The following is a 9394-nucleotide window of genomic DNA, read 5'->3' on the forward strand; positions in this document are numbered from 1 at the left end:
TTATCTATCTAGTGAGAGAGAGGTACAAACAGATACACACATTACACACACACACACACACACACACTATTTTTTCCCAAATATAAGAAAGAGAGGGAGAGAGTGAAATACCCAGGTATATGAAGAAAGTACTGCATCAGAGAGTCTGACAGCTCACTTTCCACTGAGATTTCACAATATTATAGACTAGGAGTCTCCAAATGCCTACAACATTGAGAATAATATCAATGAGTGAAGTCAGGTGTGCATGCTGGTTAGACACAGCATAGTAGAGGGTGGTGAGATTATAAAGAACTGGAAGGTCCATGCCCAATCTGGAAGGGGCACAGACACCTTTAGTTCATTGCTTCCTTTTAGGATGCAGGTCTACTATTGGCAGATTTTAATATCTCCTTAAAACTGGAAAAATGTACATACAAAAACTTTTTTTAATTCTTTTATATTTTATATTTGTTTATTTTTGAGAGAGAGAGAGAGACAGAGAGAGAGCACAAGTGGGAGAAGGGCAAAGAGAGGGGGGCAGAGTATCCAAAGCAGGCTCTGCACTGACAGCAGTGAGTCCAACGTGAGGCTCGAACTCACAAACCATGAGATCATGACCTGAGCCAAAGTTGGATACTTAACAAACTGAGCCACCCAGGCACCCTCTAATTTTTTAAATTCTTAAAAATAATTGTAGATGTCTAATTCTCCCATCCAAACCTCAGCTTCTTCTACTGCTCATTATTCAACTGGCCCTTTCTCATTTACTAGTAGCAGGCTTTCTTTACATGTCTAACTTTACAACAAATTCCAACCTGTACCTACTATTTTTCATATTTCCTTTCTTACCTGATCAATAAAAACATAAATAAAATGCACATATTAATACATACCCAAGCAGAAGACATACTCTTTAAATCTGTAAATAATATAAAGGCCTAATAATCTCATTGCTCGGTTTTCTAAACTTCTCATCTGGGGAAACATGGTTTCTTTTCTTTCTTTCCTTTTTTATCTTTTTTCCCCTAAAATCTATGTGGTGTGTGCTAATGATTTTTTTTTCCTGAAGCAATTCTTATCTATTTTCTTTTTTTTTTTTAATTTTTTAATGTGCATTTGTTTTTCAAAGAAAGGGAATGCATATGCAAGCAGGGGAAGGGCAGACAAAGGGAGACAGAGGATCCAAAGTGGGCTCCACACTGTTAACGCAGAGTCCGATGCAGGGCTCCAGCTCATGGAACCACGAGATTTTGACCTGATCTCTACATCAACTCTATATGCTATCTCTATCTAATCAACTCTATGTGCTTTTTCTCTGGCAGTCTTAAGAAAAAGATGTGGAGGTATAATATTGTTAGAGTTGAAAGCACATGAATTTTTAATTCAGACAAAGCAGACTGACCACTATCATTTGAATAACTACAATAGTTTCTCATAAACTTAAAATTAATTCCAGCCTCTTATTAATGGTCTACAACACCCTCCAAGGTATGGTCCCTGCATACCTGTCCAACATCTCCTACAACTCTTACCCATAACACTTCAGCATGTATACTTTATTTATCCTCTAGAATTTTTACCAGTGTGTCCCAGCCATACAGCTTTCTGTTTGGCTTGGGTAGATGATCAGTTTCTGACTTCTTGTCACTTATGTCTCAGAACATATGTTGACCTCTCACAGAGATCAACCAAGGTGTTATCTCTGTAGGTTTATGTTCTTCATTGTATTTATTATCTTAATGATTTCACTTTATCAAGGTATGATTGACATACAAAATGCTGTGCATATTTAATGTATACAACTTGATGAGTTTGGAGATAAGTATATACCTGTTTAAATCATCTCCACACTCAATGCCATAAATGATTTCATTATTTTATGTGTAAATCTCCAGTTAGGGTTTTTTGTTTGTTTGTTTTGTTTTGTTTTGTTTGTAAAAGAGAGAGGAAGTTTGGTTTTGGTTACATAAAACTTAACTATTTGCAAGGCTGTTTCAGAAGCTTACCTAGACCATCCCCTTTTCTAAAAGAAAATAAATTATTTTTTTGATCCATCCTGCCCTCTGCTCTAGTAGACTGACTTTTCACAAGTAAAATGGCATAGTAGTTTTTACTAATGAATGCAGTATTTATGTTCTTACAAGTATAGTCTGAGTAATTATTTTCATGTTAAGAATATTGCTAGCATTGTAACTTACTTTTGACAGAATGTATAAAAGAATCATAAACCTCTATAGGACTTGACAAGGATGTGTAGTTCAAATAAATGCTCCCATAATAGTCTGGTAGGCATTAGGAGATAAGACCTGTGTTGACTAGAAACCCTTCTATGTGCTTTCAACGGGTCAGTAAGAGAATCAGCAATACCCTAATGCCATCTATTAGAAAATACTGCTTATTAAGACATCATATTATTTTCTAACCCATCAAAATAATTTCCAGATATCCATGATTACTAAATATAATTTGGGCCACTATTCACATGTGAATTTTGTTGTAATTAAATGAAATTTGTTGACACTTCTCTAACTTCTTCTCCCTAAACCAATGCCTGCAATAAACTTTCAGTTGTCTAAGTAATATTGATACTGCAATTGTTTAGATAGGAACATGAAAATAAGGCATCTTGGAAATAGTATTGGCTAGGGAGTTGAACTAACATTTCTGATACCATGCCTGCTATAAACTGTGCAAATTGGGTAGTTCATGTCTCTATGTTTTAGTGACTTTGTCTATGAAATAAGGCTATAGCTTTCAAGGATGTAGCTTTAAAGTTTCACATACTAAATTTTCATTCTTAAAGTAAGTGGATCTAATTTCTGGTATTTCAGTGTTTAAAAATAACCCATTCAAGTTTATTTATAATCTTTTGGGGCTTTTTTTCTTCATTTTTTTCTTACAACTTAATGGTACTTCTCTATATTGGAAATTTTAAAATGTTTATTTATTTTTGAGAGAGCACAAGTGGGGGAGGGGTAGAGAGAGGGGACAGAGGATCCTACATGGGCTCTGCACTGACAGGCTGACAGCAGCGAGCCTGATGTGGGGGTAAATAATACTTGCTTGTGTGCTTTTGGATATATGAGAAATAATTATTTGACTTCAAATGGTGGCATATGGAAGAGCTACTATACACCATTAAATAGATCATTAAACCTTTATATATTACTGTGATAAAATCTTAGAAATATGCTATGAGTCATAGTCAACAGTAGTCAAATGTCAAGACTCCATCCTGCAGCTCATAGGTAGCTCAGTTGGCTGAGCATCTGACTCTTAATTTAGACTCAGGTCATGGTCTCATGGTTTTGTGAGTTCAAGCCCCATGTCAGGCTCTACCCTGTCTGCAAGGTGTCTCCTTAAGATTCTCCCTTTCTCTCTCTGTCTTCTCCCCACCTCCCACCATGCTCTCTCTCAAAATAAATGAACTTAAAAAAAAGATTCATTCCTTTGTATCATAGATAACTGGGAAAATTTCTTATATTGGAAACATTGACTCTTGCTTGATATAAGGAAGGTCTCTGTTCACTATTTAGATCACCAACACATGAAAAGGAGCTTAATGACAAATCTGTTTTTAAAAATGTTGCTTAGTGGGAGGAGCCAAGATGGCGGAACAGCATGGAAGTTTTCTTAGTGTCTCGTGTCCATGAGATACAGCCAGCTCAACACTAAACCATCCTGCACACCTAGAAAACTGATTTTAGGATTAACACAACATTCTACACAACCTGAACCACAGAACTCAGCAATTATCTGGTGTGGAGAGGTGAACTGAGGGAGAGAAAAGCTGCGGAGGGCAGGGAGCTGTTTTTCCTTGTGGAGAGAGGATGAAGATGGGAGAGAGTATGGGAAAAGCACCCCCACCAAAAGCAGCTGGAGAGAAAGTGGGAAAGTGGAAACAGCCACAGGGACTGAACTAAAAAGGAAGAAAGGAGAAAGGAGAGGGTTTAAATTCCATTAAGACTCTATAAACAGGGGGACCACAGAGTCTGAAACTCCGCAGCTCAATACCTGGCAGTGCTCTGGTGGGAAGGGAGAATCCCCAGGAGCAGAGTGGGGTCCAGAAGGTCCTTGGCCACATGGGCAGAAGTGGTTTCACTGCGGGAAGGACATTTGGTAGAGGCTGTGCAGCCACCAGGTCCCAGAAGACCCCAGAAAACAACCACATTCGCTGGGGCTGGAACAAGGTTGTTAAGGGTGAAGCCTAGTGCCAGATGTGTGTTGTGATTTTCCATAATCCCTGATACGCTGCTGCTACACAAACACGTGAACTTTTTCTGGGTTGGGCTGGCACCCAGCCGCAGCCTCTAGGCATTGGCAGCAGCAGCATTGTCTGGCAAATGTTCCTGGGTGTGGCCGGCAATTGCTCAGTGAGATCCACCCCCCCCCCCCAGATGATTTGAGCAGGTCAAAGCCACAGTCCCTCAGAAGTGAGGGGTCTGGAAACACAGCCACATCTGAGAAAAAACTCAGGAAGGAGGTGTTTCCTGGAAACCTGACGGCTTGGTCATAGACAGTGTCAAATCCCCAGAGACAAAGGTTGGGTGCACTATTCTTGGTCACGGAGAGCACAGAGTTCCAATACTAGAGACTGGGCAGCTGGGTGATGCCATTTTCACCTCTCCCACACATGCACATACACATCTACAAGTGCCACAAAAATCCACCCCAGTAGGCCAAGCAGTGCCATCTAGTGGAGAACGGAGCTGTTACACTAAGCCCCACCCAACTGGGCCAACTTCGTTCTTCAGGAACACCGCAAATCTCTCTGCCTGCTTAGTTTATGGACTATAAAGTGGTTCATAGTTTGACTTCTAGGGGAAAACAATGCAATTTCAGTCATATTTCGGTCTGTTCACTAGTCCATCTATTCAATTTTCTTTTTTTTCTCTTTCATTTCTTGTCTTTTTCTTGAATACAGATAGTGAAAAAAATTATTTTTATTTTCCATTTTTATTAAAAATATTTTTCTTTATTTTTTCTACTATATTTTTTACTTTTTTGTACATTTTTCCAATACTATTTTACTTCCATCATTTATTTTTTCTATTTCATTGTATTTAATTTCTCAAATTTTCAAATGTTTCCCTCTTGTTTTTCTTGTTTTTCCTTTTTTTCCCTCTTTTTTTCTTTAATCTATCAAGCTCATTTCAATAACCAGACCAAAACACACCTAGGATCTAACATCATTTGTTTGATTTGTGTGTGTGTGTGTGTTGTTTTTAATTTTTTAATTTTAACTTTTTTACCTCATTAATTCCTTTTCTTCTTTTGAAATGATGAAACAAAGGAATTTACCCCAAAAGAAAGAGCAGGAAAAAATGACAGCCAGGGACTTAATCAACACAGATACAAGCAAGATGTCTGAACCAGAATTTAGAATCACAATAATAAGAACACTAGTTGGGGTCAAAAATAGATTAGAATCCCTCTCTGCAGAGATAAAAGAAGTAAAATCTAGTCAGGATGAAATTAAAAATGCTATAACTGAGTGGCAATTTCAAAAGGATGCCATGGTGACAAGGATGGATGAGGCAGAGCAGTGAATCAATGGAGAGGACAAACTTATGGAGAATAATGAAGTGAGAAAAAAGAGGGAGACTAAGGCAAAAGAGCACGATTTCAGAACTAGAGAAATCAGTGACTCATTAAAAAAGAACAACATCAGTATCATAGGGGTCCCAGAAGATGAAGAGAGACAAAAAGGGGTAAAAGGGTTGTGTGAGCAAATCATAGCAGAAAACTTTCCTAACCTGGGGAAAGACACAGACATCAAAATGCAGGAAGGACAGAGGATTCCCATAAGGTTCAACAAAAACCAACCATCAACAAGGCATATCATAGTTAAATGCACAAAACACTCAGGCAAGGAAAGAATCATGAAACCAGCAAGGGAAAAAAAGTCCTTAACCTACAAGGGAAGACAGATCATGTTTGCAGCAGACCTATCCACAGAAACTTGGCAGGACAGAAAGGAGTGGCAGGATATATTTAATGTGCTGAATCAAAAAAAAATATGCAGCCAAGAATTCTTTATCCAACAAGGCTGTCATTCAAAATAGAAGGAGAGATTGAAAGTTTCCCAGACAAACAAAAATTAAAGGAGTTCATGACCACTAAACCAGCCCTGCAAGAAATTTTAAGGGGGACTCTCTGAGGGAAGAAAAGATGAAAGAAAAAAAAAAAAGACCAAAAGCAACAAAGACTAGAAAGGACCAGAGAACACCACCAGAAACTCCAACTCTACAAGAAACATAATGGCAATAAACTCATATCTTTCAGTACTCACTCTAAACTTCAATGGACTAAATGCTCCAATCAAACGACATAGGATAACAGAACGGATAAGAAAGCGAGATCCATCTACATGCTGGAGCCCACTTTAGACCTAAAGACACCTTCAGATTGAAAGTAAGAGGATGGAGTACCATCTATCATGCTAATGGTCGACAAAAGAAAGCCAGAGTAGCCATACTTACATCAGACAATCTAGACTTTAAAATAAAGACTGTAACCAAGAGATGAAGTAGGGCATTATATCATAATCAAGGGGTCTATCCACCAAGAAGACCTAACAATTGTAAACATTTATGCTGTAAATGTGAAAGCACCCAAATATATAAATCAATTAATGACAAACATAAAGAGACACGTTGATAATAATACCATATAGTAGGGGACTTCAACACCCCACTTACAACAATGGACAGATCATCTAAACAGAAAATCAATAGGGAAACAATGGCTTTGAATGACACTGGACCAGATGGACTTAACAGATATATTCAGAACATTTCATCCTAAAGCAGCAGAATATACATTCTTCTCCAGTGGGACACAAATCAGCCCTCAACAAGTATAAAAAGATTGAGATCATACCGTGCATATTTTCAGAACAGAATGCTATGAAACTCAAAATCAACCACAAGAAAAATTTTGGAAAGGTAACAAATACTTGGAGACCAAAGAACATCCTACTAAAGAATGAATGGTCTAACCAAGAAGTTAAAGAGGAAATTAAAAACTACATGGAAGCCAATGAAAATGATAACACCATGGCCCATAACCTCTGGGACAGAGCAAAGGTGGTCATAAGAGGGAAGTATATAGCAATCAAGGCCTTTCTATAGAAGGAAGAAAGGTCTCAGATATACAACCTAACCTTACACCTTTAAGATCTGGGAAAGAGAGCAGCAAATAAAACCCAAAACCAGCAGAAGACAGGAAATAATAAAGATTAGAGCAGAAATCAATGCTATCAAAACCAAACCAAAACAAAACAAAACAGTAGAACAGATCGATGAAACCAGAAGATAGTTCTTTGAAAGAATTAACAAAATTGATAAACCCCTAGCAAGTTTGATCAAAAAGAAAAAGGAAAGGACCCAAATAACTAAAATCAAGAAAGAGGAGAGATCATAAACAACACAGCAGAAATACAAACAATAATAAGAGAATATTATGAGCAATTATATGCCAATTGCAATCTGGAAGAAATGGACAAATTCCTAGAAACATATAAACTACCAAAACTGAAACAGGAAGAAACAGAAAATTTGAACAGACCCATAACCAGTAAAGAAATCAAAGGAATTGAAAATCTCTCAAAAAACAAGAGTCCAGGGCCAGATGGCTTTCCAGGGGAATTCTACCAAACATTTAAGGAAGAGTTAACACCTATTCTCTTGAAGCTGTTCCAAAAAATAGAAATGGAAGGAAAACTTCCAAACTCTGTCTATGAAGCCAGCATTACCTTGATTCCAAACCAGACAAAGACCCCACTGAAAAGAACTATAGACCAAATTCCCTGATGAACATGGATGCAAAAATCCTCAACAAGATGTTAGCCAAACAGATGCAATAATACATTAAACAATTATTCACCACGACCAAGTGGGATTTATATCTGGTATGCAGGCCTGGTTCAATACCCACAAATAATTAATGTGATTCATCACATCAATAAAAGAAAAGACAAGAACCACATGATCCTCTCAACAGATGCAGAGAAATCATTTGAAAAAATATAGCATCCTCTCTTGGTAAAAACCCTCAATCAAGAAAGTAGGAATAGGGGCGCCTGGGTGGCTCAGTCGGTTAAGCATCCGACTTCGGCTCAGGTCATGATCTCACGGTCCATGAGTTTGAGCCCCGCGTCGGGCTCTGTGCTGACAGCTCAGAACCTGGAATCTGTTTCAGATTCTGTGTCTCCCTCTTTCTCTCTCCTCCCCCACCCCCTGCTCTGTCTCTCTCTTCTTAAAAATAAATACATGTTTTAAAAAATTTAAAAAAAGAAAGTAAGAATAGAAGGATCATACCTCGATATGATAAAAGCCATATATGAAAGAACCAGTGATATTGTCTTCCTCAACAGAGAAAAACTGAGAGCTTTCCCCCTAAAGTCACAAACATGACAGAGATGTCCATTCCTGCCACTGTTATTCAACACAGTATTAGAAGTCCTAGCCCCAGCAATCAGACAACACAAAGAAATAAAATGCATCCAAATCAGCAAGAAGGAAGAAAGAGGATCTCTTTTGCACTGCTGGTAGAAATGCAAGCTGCTGCAGCCACTCTGGAAAACAGTATGGAAGTTCCTCAAAAAATTAAAAATAGAACTATCCTACAACCGAGCAATTGCACTACTAGGTATTTATCCAAGGGATACAGGTATGCTGTTTCAAAGGGGCACATGCACCCCAATGTTTATAGCAGCACTATCAACAATAGCCAAAGAATGGAAAGAGCCCAAATGTCCATCAATGGATGAATAGATAAAGAAGATGTGATATATATATGTACAATGGAGTATTACTTGGCAATCCAAAAAGAATGAAATCTTGCCATTTACAACTATGTGGATGGAACTAGAGGGTTAATTATGCTAAGCAAATTTAGTCAGTCAAAGAAAGATAAATATCATGACTTCACTCATATGAGGACTTTAAGATACGAAACAGTTGAACATAAGGGAAGGGAAGCAAAAATAATATAAAAACAGGGAGGGGTACAAAAACATAAGGGACTCTTAAATATGGAGAACAAACAGAAGGTCACAGGAGGAGTTGTGGAAGGGGGGATGGGCTAAATGGGTAAGGGGCATTAAGGAATCTACTCCTGAAATCATTTTTGCACTATATGCTAACTAACTTGAATGTAAAATAAAAAAATAAATTAAATATTTTAAAAGATGTTGCTTTGGGTCTCCTGGGTGTCTCAATAGGTTAAGCATCTGACTGACTCAGGTCATGATCTCTCAGTTTGTGAGTTCAAGACCTACATCAGGCTCTGTACTGACAGCTCAAGCCTGGATCCTGCTTCAGATTCTGTATCTCCCTTTCTCTCTCTGTCCCTCCCTGCTCATTCTCTCTCTCTCTCTCAAAAATAAATAAACAGTAAAAAAAAATTA

The sequence above is a fragment of the Prionailurus bengalensis genome, chromosome A1, assembly GCF_016509475.1.
Source record: "Prionailurus bengalensis isolate Pbe53 chromosome A1, Fcat_Pben_1.1_paternal_pri, whole genome shotgun sequence".
NCBI classification, from domain to species: domain Eukaryota; kingdom Metazoa; phylum Chordata; class Mammalia; order Carnivora; family Felidae; genus Prionailurus; species Prionailurus bengalensis.